Consider the following 20,557-nt stretch of genomic DNA (forward strand, 5'->3'; position numbering starts at 1 on the left):
TGAAGGGAAGGGAAGGGAAGGGAAGGGAAGGGAAGGGAAGGAAGGGAAGGGAAGGGAAGGGAAGGGAAGGGAAGGGAAGGAAGGGAAGGAAGGGAAGGGAAGGGAAGGGAAGGGAAGGGAAGGGAAGGGAAGGGAAGGGAAGGGAAGGGAAGGGAAGGGAAGGGAAGGTTTGGGAAGGGAAGGGAAGGGAAGGGAAGGGAAGGGAAGGGAAGGTTTGGGAAGGTTTGGGAAGGTTTGGGAAGGTTTGGGAAGGTTTGGGAAGGTTTGGGAAGGTTTGGGAAGGGAAGGGAAGGGAAGGGAAGGAAGGGAAGGGAAGGGAAGGGAAGGGAAGGGAAGGAAGGAAGGGAAGGAAGGTTGGAAGGTTTGGGAAGGTTTGGGAAGGGAAGGGAAGGTTTGGGAAGGGAAGGGAAGGGAAGGAAGGAAGGAAGGGAAGGGAAGGAAGGGAAGGGAAGGGAAGGAAGGGAAGGGAAGGGAAGGGAAGGGAAGGGAAGGGAAGGGAAGGAAGGGAAGGGAAGGGAAGGGAAGGGAAGGGGAAGGAAGGGAAGGTTTGGGAAGGGAAGGGAAGGGAAGGGAAGGGAAGGGAAGGGAAGGGAAGGGAAGGGAAGGGAAGGGAAGGGAAGGGAAGGGAAGGGAAGGGAAGGGAAGGGAAGGGAAGGGAAGGGAAGGGAAGGGAAGGGAAGGGAAGGTTTGGGAAGGGAAGGGAAGGGAAGGGAAGGTTTGGGAAGGGAAGGGAAGGGAAGGGAAGGGAAGGGAAGGGAAGGAAGGGAAGGGAAGGGAAGGGAAGGGAAGGGAAGGTTTGGGAAGGGAAGGAAGGGAAGGGAAGGGAAGGGAAGGAAGGGAAGGGAAGGGAAGGGAAGGGAAGGGAAGGGAAGGGAAGGAAGGGAAGGGAAGGGAAGGGAAGGGAAGGAAGGGAAGAGGAAGGGAAGGGAAGGGAAGGGAAGGGAAGGAAGGGAAGGGAAGGGAAGGGAAGGGAAGGGAAGGGAAGGGAAGGAAGGAAGGGAAGGGAAGGGAAGGGAAGGGAAGGGAAGGGAAGGGAGGGAAGGGAAGGGAAGGGAAGGGAAGGGAAGGTTTGGGAAGGGAAGGTTGGGAAGGGAAGGTTTGGGAAGGGAAGGGAAGGGAAGGGAAGGGAAGGGAAGGTTGGGAAGGGAAGGAAGGGAAGGGAAGGGAAGGGAAGGGAAGGGAAGGTTTGGGAAGGGAAGGTTTGGGAAGGGAAGGGAAGGGAAGGGAGGGAAGGAAGGGAAGGGAAGGGAAGGGAAAGGGAAGGTTTGGGAAGGGAAGGGAAGGGAGGAAGGGAAGGGAAGGGAAGGGAAGGGAAGGGAAGGGAAGGGAAGGAGGAAGGGAAGGGAAGGAAGGGAAGGGAAGGGAAGGGAAGGAAGGGAAGGGAGGAAGGGAAGGGAAGGTTTGGGAAGGGAAGGGAAGGGAAGGGACGGGAAGGAAGGGAAGGGAAGGGAGGGAAGGGAAGGGAAGGTTTGGAAGGGAAGGTTTGGGAAGGGAAGGAAGGGAAGGGAAGGGAAGGGAAGGGAAGGAAGGAAGGGAAGGGAAGGGAAGGTTTGGGAAGGGAAGGGAAGGGAAGGGAAGGGAAGGGAAGGGAAGGGAAGGGAAGGGAAGGAAGGGAAGGGAAGGAAGGGAAGGGAAGGAAGGGAAGGGAAGGGAAGGGAAGGGAAGGGAAGGGAAGGGAAGGAAGGGAAGGGAAGGGAAGGGAAGGGAAGGAAGGGAAGGGAAGGGAAGGAAGGGAAGGGAAGGTTTGGGAAGGGAAGGGAAGGGAAGGTTTGGAAGGGAAGGCAAGGGAAGGGAAGGGAAGGGAAGGAAGGAAGGGAAGGAAGGGAAGGGAAGGGAAGGGAAGGGAAGGGAAGGGAAGGGAAGGTTTGGGAAGGGAAGGAAGGGAAGGGAAGGGAAGGGAAGGGAAGGAAGGGAAGGAAGGGAAGGGAAGGGAAGGGAAGGGAAGGGAAGGGAAGGGAAGGGAAGGGAAGGGAAGGGAAGGAAGGGAAGGGAAGGGAAGGGAAGGGAAGGGAAGGGAAGGGAAGGGAAGGTTTGGGAAGGGAAGGGAAGGTTTGGGAAGGGAAGGGAAGGTTTGGGAAGGGAAGGTTTGGGAAGGGAAGGTTTGGAAGGGAAGGGAAGGGAAGGAAGGGAAGGGAAGGGAAGGGAAGGAAGGGAAGGGAAGGGAAGGGAAGGGAAGGGAAGGGAAGGGAAGGGAAGGGAAGGGAAGGAAGGGAAGGGAAGGGAAGGGAAGGGAAGGAAGGGAAGGGAAGGGAAGGGAAGGGAAGGGAAGGGAAGGGAAGGAAGGGAAGGGAAGGGAAGGGAAGGGAAGGGAAGGAAGGTTTGGAAGGGAAGGGAAGGAAGGGAAGGGAAGGGAAGGGAAGGGAAGGAAGGGAAGGGAAGGGAAGGGAAGGGAAGGGAAGGGAAGGGAAGGGAAGGAAGGGAAGGAAGGGAAGGGAAGGGAAGGGAAGGGAAGGGAAGGGAAGGGAAGGGAAGGGAAGGGAAGGGAAGGAAGGAAGGGAAGGGAAGGGAAGGAAGGGAAGGTTTGGGAAGGGAAGGTTTGGGAAGGGAAGGGAAGGGAAGGGAAGGGAAGGTTTGGGAAGGGAAGGGAAGGTTTGGGAAGGGAAGGAAGGGAAGGGAAGGGAAGGAAGGGAAGGGAAGGGAAGGGAAGGGAAGGAAGGGAAGGAAGGGAAGGGAAGGGAAGGAAGGGAAGGAAGGGAAGGGAAGGGAAGGGAAGGGAAGGTTTGGGAGGGAAGGGAAGGAAGGGAAGGGAAGGGAAGGGAAGGGAAGGGAAGGGAAGGGAAGGGAAGGGAAGGGAAGGGAAGGGAAGGGAAGGGAAGGGAAGGGAAGGGAAGGGAAGGGAAGGGAAGGGAAGGGAAGGGAAGGGAAGGGAAGGGAAGGGAAGGGAAGGGAAGGGAAGGAAGGGAGGGAAGGGAAGGGAAGGGAAGGGAAGGGAAGGGAAGGGAAGGGAAGGGAAGGGAAGGGAAGGTTTGGGAAGGGAAGGGAAGGAAGGTTTGGGAAGGGAAGGCAAGGGAAGGGAAGGGAAGGGAAGGGAAGGGAAGGGAAGGGAAGGGAAGGAAGGAAGGGAAGGGAAGGGAAGGAAGGGAAGGGAAGGGAAGGGAAGGAAGGGAAGGAAGGGAAGGGAAGGAAGGGAAGGGAAGGGAAGGGAAGGGAAGGGAAGGGAAGGGAAGGGAAGGGAAGGGAAGGGAAGGGAAGGAAGGAAGGGAAGGGAAGGGAAGGGAAGGGAAGGGAAGGGAAGGGAAGGGAAGGTTTGGGAAGGGAAGGAAGGGAAGGGAAGGGAAGGAAGGGAAGGGAAGGGAAGGGAAGGGAAGGGAAGGGAAGGGAAGGGAAGGAAGGTTTGGGAAGGGAAGGGAAGGGAAGGTTCTGGAAGGGAAGGGAAGGTTTGGGAAGGGAAGGGAAGGTTTGGGAAGGAAGGGAAGGGAAGGGAAGGGAAGGGAAGGGAAGGGAAGGAAGGGAAGGGAAGGGAAGGGAAGGGAAGGGAAGGGAAGGGAAGGGAAGGGAAGGAAGGAAGGGAAGGGAAGGGAAGGGAAGGAAGGGAAGGGAAGGGAAGGGAAGGGAAGGTTTGGGAAGGGAAGGGAGGGAAGGAAGGGAAGGGAAGGGAAGGGAAGGGAAGGGAAGGAGGGAAGGGAAGGGAAGGGAAGGGAAGGGAAGGAAGGGAAGGGAAGGGAAGGGAAGGGAGGGAAGGGAAGGGAAGGGAAGGGAAGGGAAGGGAAGGGAAGGGAAGGGAAGGGAAGGAAGGTTTGGGAAGGAAGGGAAGGGAAGGGAAGGGAAGGGAAGGGAAGGAAGGGAGGGAAGGGAAGGGAAGGAAGGGAAGGAAGGGAAGGGAAGGGAAGGGAAGGAAGGGAAGGGAAGGGAAGGTTTGGGAAGGGAAGGGAAGGGAGGGAAGGGAAGGGAAGGGAAGGGAGGGAAGGGAAGGGAAGGAAGGGAAGGGAAGGAAGGGAAGGGAAGGGAAGGGAAGGGAAGGGAAGGGAAGGAAGGGAAGGGAAGGGAAGGGAAGGGAAGGGAAGGGAAGGGAAGGGAAGGGAAGGGAAGGGAAGGGAAGGGAAGGGAAGGTTTGGAAGGGAAGGGAAGGAAGGTTTGGGAAGGGAAGGCAAGGGAAGGGAAGGGAAGGGAAGGGAAGGGAAGGGAGGGAAGGAAGGGAAGGAAGGGAAGGGAAGGGAAGGGAAGGGAAGGGAAGGAAGGGAAGGGAAGGGAAGGGAAGGGAAGGGAAGGGAAGGAAGGGAAGGGAAGGGAAGGGAAGGGAAGGGAAGGGAAGGGAAGGGAAGGGAAGGGAAGGGAAGGGAAGGGAAGGGAAGGAAGGGAAGGAAGGAAGGGAAGGGAAGGGAAGGAAGGGAAGGAGGAAGGGAAGGGAAGGGAAGGGAAGGAAGGGAAGGGAAGGTTGGGAAGGAAGGGAAGGGAAGGGAAGGGAAGGGAAGGAAGGGAAGGGAAGGGAAGGGAAGGGAAGGAAGGAAGGGAAGGGAAGGGAAGGGAAGGAAGGGAAGGGAAGGTTTGGGAGGTGGGAAGGGAAGGAAGTTGGGAAGGGAAGGGAAGGTTTGGGAAGGGAAGGAAGGTTTGGGAAGGGAAGGGAAGGAAGGGAAGGGAAGGGAAGGAAGGGAAGGGAAGGGAAGGGAAGGGAAGGGAAGGGAAGGGAAGGAAGGGAAGGGAAGGGAAGGGAAGGGAAGGGAAGGGAAGGAAGGGAAGGGAAGGGAAGGAAGGGAAGGGAAGGGAAGGAAGGGAAGGGAAGGGAAGGGAAGGGAAGGGAAGGGAAGGGAAGGGAAGGAAGGGAAGGGAAGGGAAGGGAAGGGAAGGGAAGGGAAGGGAAGGGAAGGGAAGGGAAGGAAGGGAAGGGAAGGGAAGGGAAGGGAAGGGAAGGGAAGGGAAGGGAAGGGAGCTGCAGTCTCAACACCCTCCCACCCTTTGGCTAGTCCCAATATCACTTTTTCTTTGAGTAATGGGGTTTCATCATTCGGGGGAAAGGCTCATGGTTCTTAAACTCTTTAATATTACAATCTCAACTGATGTGCTCTTTCTGACAGTTAAATATTTTTAGTTCAGGAATAACAGGTTTGTTCTGTCCTTCATGATAAATAAAGGGTTTAGTTTTCTTATTTCATCTGGAAATTTTAGCTTTAAACATGGAAAATATCAGTGTGAAAGTCAGGCTTTCTTGTAAAATAAATATTTTAAAACAACAGATTAAAATTTAAGGTATTTAATAATCTTGAGGCATTTAAATCTTCCTCGTGTGATTAGTAAATTATGATCCATTTACTGATATGGAAAGAATTGATGATAAAAGAACTAAGAATTCCAAAGGATATTTAAATTAATAATCACAGCTCCTAAATTAAGAGCAGACTGTCTGAATCTGGAGCTATGAAAACCTACCAAATTTTCTATGCCAAACAATGAAAAAGTCTGAATATTTTACTGATCTGAATGGAAACAATGAGTGTTATTACCAGATGAATATTCAATTAAAAGCTCTACATGTTCTTGACCATTCTAAATCCTTTGGAAAAGAGACATACTGCTGTCTCTGGTGTTAATATAATGTTCTTCATGTTGAAATTTGATTAGTTGCAGCAGAGTAAAAGATTCATCCCAACATATGGGAAAGAGAAATAAATTACAGTACCTGCAGTGATGCAAATGTTCTATTGATAACATGGCACAGCAAAAACAACCTTTTTAATGGAAGGGCAGTTTCTCTTCCAGCTTCATTGAGAAGAAGTTTTCATAATGAAGGTTATCTTGACCAACATTTTCCTCCTCCATCCAAGGCTCTGAAGGAGGAGAAGCTCTGAGGAATTAAATTATTGGAAGAACAGTTCTTTACTCTTGCTAGTTCTGCCAATAGCTCCTTTTGTAAAGAACAAATATGTCAGGAGAAACATTATTGACCCAGACAAAGTGATGCCCTGTGTTTAAGAGAACAGAGGCAAGGTCACTGTTTTGAACTCTTTTAAACTAAGTATAAAATAGATTATCTGTTCCCCCACCTCCTTCCTTTTTAATGCCTCTTTCCCCTCCTTGAGACCTTGTTTTGTGCCTGAGTCAGCGCCAGGCCCGGGTCAGCCCCAGCTGGGCAGGCTCTGTCATTCTCCCTGAAGCAACACATTTCTATTTCTACTAATAGGGTGTTTTCCACTAGGAAAAAATCCATGTGCTTGATTAATTCTGCTTCTGTGCCCCACGCTTTGTCTTGCCATTGAGTTGCTTTGTGATCACCAGTTAGATGATGGAGAGATGCTCCCTGCAAAGCCGGAGCATGCAGGCAGTGCCATAGCCTGGCTTTCCCACTCACACCTGTGGGCTAAATATGTGCAAGTACCCCTGAACCCCAGCAGCAGCTTCTGACTCCAAGGGAGCCAAATCAGGGGTGACATGAGGCCTGAAGGAGGACGCTGCAGGGGTCACCTGGAAGAAGGTGTTCTATATTATGTGGAAATAGTAGAGAGGCAAGACAGGGAGTGTCAGTGAGATGAGATGGAATGAAAGCCTGATACCTCTGGTCAAGGCAGAGTTGAAGTCTGCTGCACCACCAGTAACCCAGTGCTGTTTGCTGGGGCAAAGCTTTGATATAAAGTAGAATGAGCCTTGTCCAGATGAGTGGATGAACTGGTGCAGGCTGTCTCCCTCAGAAAGAAGCTCTTTTCCAGCAGGGTGGTCTCCTTGGCTGCTTTCAGTGCAGTCTCTCGGGGGGTGTCAGCAGCACTGTAAAGCAAAGAAGGATTTGCAATGCACAGTTTGCTGTAGGATCATGCAGAAGTAGCACTAGAAATCAGAGCTACGGAGTAAAACAAAGCAGTGGTGACTGCTGAGAGAGAGAAATATGGAAAGCAAAAAAAAGAAGAAGTTTAAGGTGGTTATTATGAACTTTTGTGCCTTGCATCCTGTAATTAGGCTCAGTAATTGCTGACTGTCCTCTGCTCATGCAGTAATACACTCCTGACAGCCTCCACAGAGATCTTGGTTTACCCCGATTTTGCATGTGCAACTCTTAGGTCTGGGCCATGCACCCTGATTATTTCTCTTTTAATCTTTGCAAGAAGTGGGATGTCTAAGGCACCTGCAAAGACAACATGATAGGATTCCAAATTGTCCACCTCTGCAAGTAATAAACTAACATAACTTCAGAACAGGCATTACTGGCTGTTGCAGAGCTCATGGGCAGATGTTTGTTCCCACTAGTGCAGAGGAACCACTGGACCCAACAGTTCCTTTCACCACAGCAGGTGTGCATGTAAGCACTCAGTTCCAGTTTAGCTGAAAGGAATGGGTTGGCCCATGATGAAAACAATCATGCACAAGACTGGGATGAGTACTCCCTAACTCTTAAACACAGTGGGGGGCCCTGTATGGCTAATGATTTCTGAAGGGTTCTCTTTCACTAGTCCTTAAGTGTCAGAAGTGGAATGAAAAACGTTTGACAGTAGAATCTTGTCAGAGAAAAAGCTCAGAGCAGGAAGGAAGGTTTCACCATTGCCTGTCCTGGTTGGCCAATATCAGAACACACAATTAGTAGTTATTATTATTGTTACATAGGTTGGTTGATATTGGCTTTGTTTTTATGAATTAAAACATTCATTGTATTCCTTGCTTCTTTCAGTGCTGTCAGTACTACTTACTCATAGAGACAAATAAGTGTTTTCCAGGGAAATTTTGGAAATTTTGGTCATCTTCCATATTTAGGCCAAAAACTCCTAATGTATTTGCTTTGCAGTTCATTTGCAACTTAGAGCTTCTGGGCTAGAGACCTTAAAGACAATGTCATGAGTTATTTGGTAAAAGTGAAGTTTGAAGAGATGGTACTTTCCCTCTGGGTCAACTGGGACCTGAGCATGCTCTGTTCAGGTTAAGCATCATATTGAAGGTCTCTCCATGCTTAGCACATTTTTTAAGAAATATGGGCATGTGAGGTGTGGTGCTCAGACAAATTCACAGCTTGAGTGAGTTTGTTTTATTACTTAAAAAAATGTCTCTGTCCTACCAGCTAGCTTTGTTACAAACTACAGAGATGAAAACCTAGTGAGGAATGAATTATAAGAAGTCATAATTATTCTTCATGTTTGGAAAACAAGCCCCTATTAGTGTTCATGCAGAGGTTTGGAATTGTTTGCATTGGTTCCAAAGCAGCATGGAACTCTTTTTGTCCTATGAGTAATGGAAAACAGTTTGCCTGATACATTACTGTGAAGTCAAGTGGGGAATTGGCCTTTCCCATGCCAGACCATATGTTCCTAACCTAAAAGCTGAAATTATTTCTGGATCTCTCTGTTCCAGGTGATTTGTAGTGCTGGGATTCATCTTTTTCATTTAGTGAAACATGCTGTTTGACTTCGCCTTGGTCAGTTATTACAGGCTAGTTTGCAATGTGGCAGCTCTCTGGAGACCTGGCTCGTAGCTACTCATTGGCCTAGAAGAAAGGATTTAATGATTTTCTACTTCCTCTGTGTTTGGTTTTAGGGTGTAGATATTTTATAAACGTGAGTCAAACTATTTACTGGTGACATTTTACAAATTTTCACTCTGTTTAATCTCTGAGTAATGTTTTTACGTTTGTATATGTTGTGGCCTTTGGCGTTCCAGACTAACGTGTCTCAAGGATGTCTTAGAGCATTTTATCTTTCAAAGGATTCTATCGTTATTTTTTAATTTCTTTGTACAAAAATTGTGCCAGTCCCTAAAATAAGCCCTATCCTTCCCAGCTACCCACACCAGAGGTACAGAAGTAGAGCAGGACGAGAAGAGGGCTCAGAGGTAGGGTGCTCCATGGGGCTCTGGATGGGTGCCAGCCAATGAGCAAAGTGAATTGTGCAGCTTCTGTTCGGGTGCCAACAGAACCCAATTATGTGAGCAGATAGATCTCAGTGCTTTATAAAGCTGATGAAGTGGCTTTATCCCTGCTGTACAGCTCTGTAAGCCAAGTCACAGAAGTAAAGTAAAATGTCCAGACTCAGAGGTTGGGTCTGTAACTGTGGTGGAAGTGGTACAGATTTATAGACCTCTTGCTGTAATCACAATTGCCTGTGTTGAAAGAGGGAGTGTTCCCTTCCAGCACCTGGCTGTGTCACATGGAGAAAGGCAGATGCAGGAAAACCAGAATCTTGAAGAGCAGCCTGGGATTCCTCTGAAACTTGTACAGATCTGGTCACATGTGTATTGATCTCTGGAAATAGTGTCACAATTGGGAAAATCCCTGTAGTAAGCTCCAAAGCCTGTACCTTAAATTAACACTGCTCTAAATCTCAGTTCATATTTGGGTTTATTTCAACTTTTTCTTTAGAGCTGAGCTTTGGCATTAATTTTCTTTAACTTTCTTCACCTGGTAGTTTTGGTTTTGGAAATTTTTGTTTGGAAGAATGACTTTTGTTCATATAGGAAATGTCAGTGATTCCAGCAGGGTTAGTAAAGGTTTCATGAATTTTTCCTTCTCAGCATATCACACAGTATAAAAGCAGCATCCACGTTCGTGTAAACATGTCTGAATTTTCTTTCAGATGATGTCAATCCTAATGAACACCATCATTTTTGAAGACTGCCAATGGTCTGTGTCAAGATCACTGCTTGGACTTATACTTCTCAATGAGAAAGTGTTTAACAAATTCCACCAGATTCGCTCTTCATGTGCCAGAATAGTTAAAACATGGAAGAGAGCTGCCTGTTGCCCTTCAAATCACCCATCTCTTACCTTGGGACTTGCTCCATTATGCTCACATTAGAAGTGGAGAGTAGGTTTCAGCTCATGCACTGTGTAAGTATCTTATAGATTAGTTCACACAGGTTGAGTGGCTTTATTTTGATGAAAAATCCTCTCAAACTTTTACCCCAACTTTTACACCCAATCTTGGATCATGCAAGTATACGATTAACCTTTTTCTAATGAATGTCTTCACGTTTCCAGAATCAAGCAGGCACAGAAGCTATGAAAGCTCATTGAGCTTTTAGATAGAAAGATGAAACAAGAATGCTGTGAAAATCACATGAGAAAAATTGTTCCCTAGAAAAACAGTTAACCAATTTCTTTCTCCGAAAGGTTTCCCAGGAACAACTAGCTTTGGGGGGTATTATCTGAGCGCAAGCGCTTAAGTGCTGGCATTGATTGCAATTTGGATTGTGTGCATCTGTGGCAGATTCTGAAAACCAGGAAATACTCTGCAATTTGCCCTTTCAATACAATCTGAAGCTATGAATTTGGATATACCCATCATGTTTCCCTGGTGACTTAATAGAGACAATATTGTCTGAAAAGGAAGCCATCTGAGTAAATGCACGCGTGTTGATCTAAATGTGTGCATTTTTGTGTGGCGAGCTGTCGTTTCTGAGGATATTGACCTGTTGTCTGTGCCTTTCTGCAGAGCCGGCTCTAACTTTATTCTGAATTGCTTTATTTCCTGGGCAGTCACAAGCCTCAGTGTATTACTGCTTTGGAGAATGAATTGTCTATACAATCAGAGGGTGCTGGAAAAAATCAGACACTAAGATTAGCAGCAACCGCATACATTAAAATTCACACTGAAATCCCAGCCATGGGAGGAAACTAATAGAAGAAGAAAATACATCAAGAAAAGAAGCACTGTCTCATCATTCACCTGTGCTGAAGGATCCAATTTTAGCCATATCCAACAGCACTGTCATTCATCTTCTTGGTGTGTTATTGTGATTTAAATCCAAGCTCTATAAGAGAGAGCAGTTCTTTTAAAATGATTGAGAGGGAATAAGGGCAAATTCAGTGTTTAGGAAAACTTTATGGCATCACAATATTATACTTTACAGATGGAAGCAATATTTCCTACTTTGGAAGGAAAACTAATCATTTTCTATCTGCTCTGAGTCACTGCATCATTATAAAAGTGGGAAATAAGTAGTTTTGTGCATTCCCAATCTTGTTCAAGACGACACTTTTGTTTATATAATGCTTCTGATTTATAGCGTTTAAGGATTAGCCTGACTACATATTAATTATGTGGTTTTGATACTTCAATATAAGAAGAAATTAAATATTTCACTTGAAGATAAAACCATAGAGCTGTAAATCATAAGGAATAAATTTGTGACTGGCAGAATACTCTTTTTACTGAAATTAGACTAGTTCTAATGATTGTGGGGTTTGCTTAGCAGACATGGATATGTACAAGCACTTGTACTTACGAACAAGTTTTACATTTCTTTTGCAAGGGTGGAGAACAAGAAATAGGATTTACAATATTTGTATTACCCCTATTGCATCAAGGTTATTTATTTCATGTTAAGAAAAAGTAGGACACGTACTTATGTATAGCTGTAAAAGTCAACTTTGCTTGGCTCGTTTCAGCGCGCTGCTGATTTATTTATTGGGAATGGGTTCCTTTATTTCAGGTAGGGTCTCTGTCTGTACAGTTCGTGAGATAGCAAGAACACAGTTACCATGTTTTACTGCTTGTTCTCTTCTCCTTTTGTTTTAATGATATCTTCTTTGCCTATAATTCATTTCAAAGGGAATGTATTGCGTTTACTTAGTGACTCAGAAGAACTGGCATTGATACATGCTTGCACCAGTAGGGTTAGTTAGGCCAAAATGGGAATTGTACCCAGGGTCCACCCTAACATAGCACTGAGTCTTTTGAGACAGCAGCAGCTCAGCATCACTGGGGTGGTTGCACGTGGCTCCTGACATTGTTTCCTTACTGAAGTGTAGCAGCCTTCAAGTGGCCTGAACTTTGCATTTGTCACTGTGAGACAGGGCTTTGGTGTTGGGCACAGGTCCTTTGCACCTGCTCCCAGAAGATGTTCCGTTTTGGTTTAGGACTCCTAAGTGGTTTAGGACCCAACTGTGTGATCAGCTCCTGCCTCTGCTTCCAGCACTGCTGCATTGGCAGCAAAGACAGTAACATGGAACAGGGTGCTTCTGGTGTGAGAGGAACTGTGCTGAGGGCACAGAATTTGCCAAGGAAACATTAAAGCAAACACTTCCCATAATCCTGTAGAATTGTCATGGCTTATCCTTAGTGTTACAGTTTTACTACATTTTCTTTTATTATCCCACATTTTTGCATGTGTACAGAAGAGCTGTAATTTTGATGGTAATGGTGTGTGTTTATTTTGAGATTTGTTTAAGGTTTAAATAGGTTTACACCTGTTAAAGGTTTTTTAAAAAATCTGGCAAACAAATCTCAGACTTTCATGCTTTCTAACACTCTTCAAGTTACATTAACTTCAAAAGTCTACTAAATTTTGCATACTAAAAACTGATTTTCAGCCTACCTTCAAAAAGCTCTCTTTTTATACACTTGGAATTTGTGGAATACGGGCAATATTCCTCTAGACTGCAATATCAGACTGCTCAGAAACCTTGCCAGGTATGTGGGCACAGGTTTATCAGAGTGGTTCCTTCTCCTCTGCATAATTGTAAGTGCTTATCCCAGGGATGTGCTTACGCCCAAGGCCATCAGGCTCTGACTGACACGGCCAATGTAATAAAGACTAAACGGGGTTATATGACTTGCTTGGCTGTAGTAGCAAGGTAGTGGAGCACTAGAGGTCCCCTCCTGTTCCGTATTTCGAACATAAACCAACAGTCTTCTAAGGTAATACAAAGTTCTGCTTTAAGTAGTCCATAGATCTGTCAGAATATAATGGGAATAGTACTACAGAAAGGATAGAGATGATGGAGCTTCTCGAGAGCACACAGCAAAGAACCCGAATTTGCACCATTCTGAAAAGACCTGAAAAGTGCTCAAGGATATTCCTGCTACCTCCCTCTCGAGGCTTTCTGAGTTGGAACTGGTTAGGGGCCAACGCCCACTGCTGATCCCACTCACTCCAGTCCTGCTGTACAGCCGGTGCAGGTCGGAGCTCAGCGCCTGGACCCCGGCGGGCTCAGAGCCCTGCCTGCTGCTGGCCAGGCTCCCCACCCAGAGGGCAACAACAGACTCGCTCACAGCTTCACCAGGTGAGTAACCTCGGGGTTAAATTTCCAAACCCCATTTTTAATATTCTCTGCTTTGCTACTGCAGTACTCCAGTGACCTTAGGGCCACCTTGCTGAGCACTCTGACAGCAAACATGGAGTCCTGGACCAGAGCTCCAGGACCCTGATGGAAGGAGTTGAGCAAAATCTTTCAGCAAAGAACAGAGAAGGGTAAGTTCATAACACATATTCAAGCTGAAAAAAATAAAAGACAAATGGAAACTTTACCTGGAAAAAATGGTAACATAGGAAGTATTCCAGGTCACCTTAAACTGCAGTTCCTTTTGAAAGAAAAAATAATACCCTCTCGAAGAATTCATCCCCAAACTTAACAGAGCCAAATCATTTGGTAATTATGTGTTTTCCTGGTCAGAAATGCATTTCTTAATTTAATCCCAAAGTCAAGCTTTGCCAGACTGCAGCTGCTGCGCTTGGAACAAACTGCCTCATTTCAGCAGGTGAACCCCAGAGCTTCCCTTTTCCCACTGAAACCCCTCTGATAAAACCCTTGTTTCAGCCTCCAACACTGCCATTGCTCTGACAGAGCCTTTTCTTGCTGGGGTTGGGATCAAACAACTGCTTGGGAAGTGGCAGAATGAGAAGGGATCCAGGGGCCCACTTACACATTGTAGATAAATGAGGCAAGGACTATCTTTTTTTCTTAATATAAATCACAAATTCAGCTGATCTTGCCCTCATTTGAAAAACAGAATAGAAGCCTTCACAAAAGAAATGGCAAGTTTATCTGCACTTCATGATCACACTCATTTTTTTTTTTCCTGGCTAGCTGTATTTTCTCTTCCATGTGCATTATTCAACCAAAGCAGACCTTGAGAAAGAATAGAAAGACAGCCTAAGTCCAGACTGGAACTTCCTGAAAAGCTTCAAACAAACTGGAAAGGGGCTTGGAGAGAAGTGATGGCTAAAACCATTTAGTGATTTTATTTCTCTGATTTCTTCTCTGTTTATTAGTGGGAAGATTATGTTGGAATTTTTTAAATATCAAATAGTTTTTCAGTAGTTATGGTCTCCATAATTTCTTTCCTATTAAATTCTGGTACTAAAGGTGTATGGTCTGCCTGTGGATGATAGTCAGAGAAGGGGGAATTTGGAAGGAAACTCAGAGAAGCACAGAGATCACATTGAGGGCACTAATGAATCAGACAGACTCTGTGTAACTTGTACTACAGATCAGCAAAAGACCTGGGGGAAAGGCAGAGGTCCACTGGGAAGGAGGAGAAACCTGCTAAAACAAAGGAGAACTGAGCTGACAGTGGTGAGCTGTGTCATTTAGTCTCACCTGAAAGCTGGAAATGACATGGGGATTAATTTGACTGAATGGTCCTTCAGGATTTAAATTTTAAAAAACTATTAAAAACTGAGTAAAATTCATTGTTATAACTTGATAGTTTCTTAGTTCAGTATCTATATTTATTGAAGGCAAGAAGAGAATGAGAGGACATGGCCTCAAGTTACACCAAAGGAGATTCAGACATAAGGATATTAAGAGAAAATTCTTCACAGAAAGGCTTGTCAAGCATTGGAACAAGCAGTCCAGGGTAGTGGTGGAGTCACCATCCCCCCAAGTGTTCAAAAGCTGTGTAACTGTGGCACTTAAGGGCATGGTTTACTGATGAATATGATGCTGCTTTGTTGGATTTGGTGACCTTAAAGGGCTTTTCCAACCTTACCAATTCCATGATTCTACAAAGTCCTTAAGATAACATCGTTTTCTGAGGACGTACTTCGATGTGTGTTTTCTCTGAGCTGCCTTATTCTGAGCAGTGCAGGCCTGCAGGACAGGACAGGGATCATGGATGATCCAGCCAAGGCTGGGGGGAGCTGGGTGGGGAATCAGATCTGCTGCCTGTGCTCGCCCTGCTCAGGGCACAGACAGAGGCTGCCATGGCTCCAGCTGCTAGAAAATACTGGATTTGGCAAATGCTAGGCTCAAATACCCCTGCATTTAAAAGGGAGAGCTCTCAGAGAGCCCTTCAGAGAGCTCTCAGATAGACAGTGGGGTGGAAGGTGCCTGAGAGCTTTTGTGGAAGTGCAGGTAGGGAGGGATGGTGTGAGGGGCAGAGGGATAACTGGGCTGAAGAAGTAGCTCGTCTGTCTCAGCTCCACCCACCTGGGTAACCTGGGGAGATCTCTGGGCCATCACTGCCCCCACAAGCAGTGAGGTGACACGATGGCCCTCTGGTCTCAGCTCTGGGTTTGTAACCCCTCTCAGAGCTATTATTATCAGACTCCTTTTAACTGCAATTGTTTAAAGTTGAGCAGAAATCAATTTCCATAAGTAAGGAAATAAGCACAAATGTAAAAAATTATGAATAGAATAAAGAATAAAGTGATAATTGCATCCTGTACCTCCACACACAGCAAGGCCCAGCTCACCACGCTGCTGCCAGACATCCCCGTGCAGTGGAGGCAGGCAGGATTATTGCCCCTGATCCCGCAAAGAGACCTTTGCTGAGATCCCATCAGTTTTGCAGGCACCTGTCCCCACAGTCCCGTGCAGGAAGGAGCCCTCAGGAGCCATTCTTGGGGAGACTTTATTAACTTCGCTGTTGTGAGCCAGCAGAGTCTGACACAATCACAGCAAAGAGCATGGAGGCAACAGACAAAGAACATTTGAAAAACTCTAAATGCAGAGTGCAGATTTGTCTGGTACTTTAAATCATTTTTGTGTGGTTTTGGTATTGTTTTGGTGTTTATTTTTTTTTTAATAGAATCACAGAATGGTTTGGGTTGGAAGGCACCTTAGAGATCACCTCATTCCAACCCCCTTGCCATGGGCAGGAGCACCTTCCACTAGACCAAACACATAGATGGGATGTGATAAATGGCAATTAAACTGTTCATTTCAGGTGAGGAATAGACCAAGGGAGTAGTTCCTATTTGGGCTGCCACGCAGGCTGTGTGAGTTGTCCTTCAGCCTCAGATGTGATGCCACTGGACGGACTACACCTGCAAGCGGTAAAGTGTTGTGGGGCACTTTTGTGTGCTTATTCTGTGCCAGATGAGTGGTGGTGCCACATTTCACCAAGCCAGGCTGAAGTCTGACACCTCTCCTGGGGGAAGAAGGTGGGTCTGGCCAGGGAGAGCCTGGCCTTGATGACCATCTGGACACGTCCCAAAGAGCCCTTTGCTGGAGGCTGGGGAGGAAGTTGTTGCAGTCGTTTCCCATCTGACTTCTAAAATGTGTCACAAGTCAGTAGGCTGAGTTTATAACACTGCCCATACTGATATTCTCCTTATTATTTTATAGAACTGGTTTCTGAGGGCACCTAGTGATTCTGTTTGCGAGTCTTCCTCTAGTTTTCTTTCAATTTAATATACATTATAGTTATTATTTTTCCCGGTTCTTGCACTGCATCTCTGACTCTCAGGTCTCCTTTAACCAAATGTTTGGGGTTCTTTTTTTACCAGGTTCACATGTTGGTTGTGGCCAAAGCTTTGCGCAGAGAAGGGCCTCTGATCCTGGGGGTCTGAATATGATGAGTTGACAAGGACTTTGGAAACAGAGCACGGGCTAATAAACCAACTCTGAAAGTTTTGAGACCCTGTTATGCTCTTGGAGAGATTTTTGACCCTTGTGAAAACTTTTTTTAAGGTGTCTTCTGCCTTTTTGTGTCTCTGGCCTAAATGAAAGAATTTATAATAGTGACAACAGTGAAAAACCAGCCTTAGTTTGAAGAATGTTTTCAGCCTTTCTCATCAAAATTTATAATCTTGTTATTTTATCTTTATGAAACAGTGTAGAAACAATACTTAACCAAAGAACAAAATAAATATGCATTCTTTCTAAACTTGTATCAGGTAATGATTCTCAGTTCTGCATGTAATAGCAAGTAATACCTCATCAGGTAAAACCTCCAAGCTCACTCTTGAAGACATATTTGTTTGAAAATGAGATGAAAGCTTTATATGACATCTTTTTGAAACAATAAAATTACTATTTTTTACAAAATGGTATATCTTTCTTTTCAGCACAGATGGTTAATGACAATGTGGACAACAAAGCAGAAGACTAAAAATGAGCAGGAAAATTAAGAATGTTACACAGAGTAAAATAAGAGTTGATGGAGTAAGTCTCAGTGAAGTACTGATGATATTTTAATTTCACAAGTACACATTTTCCAGGTCTTTGGAAACAGGGGGGTGGGGGGAAGCACAGAAGAAAATAAAGTTGTTAAAACACTTTAAAAAGAATGAAGTCTATCCACCACTACAAAAAAAAGGAAAGCAGATAGTTACAGAGACCTGTGGTGGGGAGCGTGGGGTGTCCTGCCATGACAGGAGGGGCTGTGCCAGATGAGGAGATGCAAAATGAATTGAAGGAAGATCTAACAAAAATTAGAACTGCTTAAGCAGTAAGTCAATTAATTTTCAATGTGGAAAAGCTATTATGTGCAATTACAAATTGGGATTGGGTTGGGTTTTTTCGTTATTTACCTAAGAAAAAAAATTTCACCTGTTTTTCATGCTGGCTGATATTTGTGAATTTATTAATATTTCACCACTGTTTAGATAAGAATGGGAATTCTTAATTGTGACCAACAGGGAGGAAAAGTTCATACCTGTATTCCTTACAGGGTTTTTTCCAGTTTTTTTCTTTGCAGTTTTTTTCTTTGTTACTTTTCTGCACATTTTAGTTTTAGGAGCTACAGCTGCAAGGAGGGCGTTTTGTTCAGCACTTTGCTGTTTGCATTTAAACTCAGCTCAAGAAAGTATTTAATGTGCAGCCAAAGCATCTGATTTCCAGGAGTGCTGAGCCCCTGAGAAGTAATGAATGGAGGTCACTGGAGAGCTGCAGGTTTGGGGTGTTGATGCTGTGTGCCAAGACATGTGATGTGTCACCACCTCAAACACCTGTGGGTTAGTACAGGTGACTTTCCATTTTGGTCCTGAAAGGAAACAGGCACCTGTGCTGCTCAGCTGGGTTTTAAAAGCTGCAGAACTGATCTCCCACAGCCTTGGGGAGGAGCCCTGGCAGTGCTGCCTCCTGTGACAGCTCTGAGGGGAAAGCCCTGCCGTGGCCTCGCGGCTCCCTGCGTTGGCATGAAAGGCTCAGGTGAATGGCAGTGGGTTCTGTGCCTGCACTGTGTTTGTTACCCGGTGACACGCCATGGCCTGTGCTCCCAAACCAGCCCCTTTGCTGGGAAACTGGCCGCTTTGCCAAGAGCTGAAGCTTGGCAGATGGAAAGGGAGAGGACAGTGCCCCAGAACTCATGCCCAAGCTTCAGGCTTTGCTCTAATACCCAGCTGCAGACTCCCCAGAGCACTCAGACGTGTCTCTGAAACATCCCTTCTGACACATTCCCTGTTTACAGGTGAGGCCCCAAACAGCGTCTTCTAAACTGGGCAAACTGGAGATGTATTTAAAGCGCGTTTTCACCTTGGCTAACAATTGACAACAGGAACATATTTAGAGTAGCTGGTTGTATAAGTACACTTGCTTTTAGGTTAGGAAAGGGAGAGCAGAGCAAATAGAGAGGTTTATGGCTCCAGGCTCTTTGTTAAGAGTTTACTCTCAGCTTTTTTAAGGGGCCCGGTCGCAGTGGGGGCAGCCCAGGTTTTCCCTCGTGTTTAAAAAGCATGTGTGATGCCTTACACGGTTTTTGAAAAGACATAATTACCTTAAGGGCTTTGGAATTTTTTTCTCCTTTAAAAAAAGTGGAAACAATGGAATGGGAAATGTCAAAGGGAGATACTGCTCAGAGCCAAAGCAATTTCCTTGCAAGGAACCAACGTGATAATGCAAATGGCTGGGAACTGTAAAATAGGGCTGATTCTCCAAGCCCAAGTGCATTTTATATCCTCAGCTGAGGCTGAGGTGAGTGTCTGTCCCTCTGTGAGCAAGAGCAAACCACCCCAGAGCTTCCTATGGGCCGGGCAAGCCAGGGCAGCACTGGGACAAGCACTGTTTGAATGCCATGGTCTGCTTGCAAAAGGAGGCTCTGAAGAACTCAGCTCCAGAATATGCACACCTTACAGAGTAATTTCTTAGCCTTGTTAATGTTTTATTGCACAATGTGTTTGCAATGACAGCAAACCTTTCAAACTGCAGCGGGATAACACGCTTCCTCACCGTATTAAAAAATAATGTTAGTGTAGATTTTATGTACCAGGGTGTAGACTGCTGCTAAGAGGCTGCTTTGACAACATTCTTTTTTGAGGTTTACAGAAAGCATAATAAAATATGTAAGTTACATTTCTACAAACAAAAACTATAACATAAGTTATTTATAAGCATGAGATACAAATGGTATCATGATAAATAAACCCTAATGGATACCTGTGGCATCCATCCTAATGTAATTTGCCCAGCAAAAGTCATATTTAGTAGAAAAACCTGGCAGCAGCTGTGTGTTGATATATAAAGTAAGAATGAAAGAGGGAAGGAAGCGGTGCTGAAACCCCGGCTGCTTCCCCGGGCGTATCCACAACCTGCTGTACCTCCCTGCCTTCTCCTTCACCTGGGGCTGGCACTGCTGCTCGGGGAGACCAGATGTCTCTGCGTCTTTCAGGACTTGTCCACAATACCAGGATGTTCCCTGTCGGCTTCACTACAGCCTGATTTTATCAGAGGTGGCAGAAAGAAATTGAGCCCCATCTGCCCATCATCCTCTGTGCTCCCTTCCCTTACAGTGGTGGCTCTTTCCCCAGCACCTCCCTTGTACCCTCCCCATCTCATGTAGCCTCAGCCATTTGTGGAATGATTCATGGATTCTGAACTAAAATAAAATTTTGGCTTTTTTGATATAACAGTTAAGGTTACCTACCCCACAAAGATGATCTTTGGAACAGGAATTGGAACTACTGAGGCACGTTCATCTGTCAGAGATTACGGCCCTCATGAGCATTGGCTCTCAGAGTGGGGTTTAACTGCTTCCACCTGCTGGAACACCAAGGACAGAGAGTTTTATCAGTGTCCATGTATCCGGCCTGTCAGGCTGAGCTCATGGGGCAGGTGTCCTATCTCCTTCAGGTCGGGGTATAGGGAGTGTCCCTTGTTCTGCTGGGGAAAGGGCTGCTGAAGGCAAAGCTCTGCTATCCCATCCTCCCCTCTGCTTGTGAGGCTCTTCCCAGCTAGAGGCAGGAGGGGCACAGCCCTCCAAGTCCAAAGGAAGGGGCAGAGGGGAATGACTTTTAGCTCCACAGCACCAGAGCTCTTCCCACCAAAAAAGCGCAGCTGACTTAACCCTTATGGGCTGATGAAACGGTGGACCTGCTCTGCTGAGCACAAGGAGCTGAGCGCCTGCCCATGGTGCTGCCCCGTGAGAGCTCGACCACAGGCTGGCAGCCGGGGTCCAGCTCCATCGCTGGGATGGAGCAGTCACGCCACTGCTCTGTCCTGGGGCCTGTTGGCCACAGTGGTCCCCACCCAGGGGGGCTCAGCCCTGACGAGGAGGACCAACAGGGTTTCCCAGAGCCCTACAGGAGGTATGACAGTCAGGACTGCATCCCCTTCCAGTGCACACACCTCAGTCCTTGCCACTGTGTGTCCCTGGCTGGGCACAGCTGGGTATGGGCAGAGCTCAGGCAGCATCTCACTGCATGTTTTTGCTGTCCCCCTCTTCCTTCCCCTTCCCATGCCAGGACACAGAGTATCCATGTCCCTCTC

At 46.4% G+C, this 20,557-nt stretch overlaps 1 long non-coding RNA gene across 1 annotated transcript; it reads left to right on the plus strand.

Moving 5' to 3' along the window:
- Positions 1-4,906: 4,906 nt before the first annotated feature.
- On the plus strand, positions 4,907-15,019 carry LOC135422331 (uncharacterized). Its single transcript, XR_010434435.1, has 3 exons — positions 4,907-5,040; positions 9,480-9,572; positions 12,975-15,019. It is a non-coding gene; the product is annotated as an uncharacterized LOC135422331 (long non-coding RNA).
- Positions 15,020-20,557: the final 5,538 nt, after the last annotated feature.

Source organism: Pseudopipra pipra, chromosome 15 (assembly GCF_036250125.1).
Source record: "Pseudopipra pipra isolate bDixPip1 chromosome 15, bDixPip1.hap1, whole genome shotgun sequence".
NCBI classification, from domain to species: domain Eukaryota; kingdom Metazoa; phylum Chordata; class Aves; order Passeriformes; family Pipridae; genus Pseudopipra; species Pseudopipra pipra.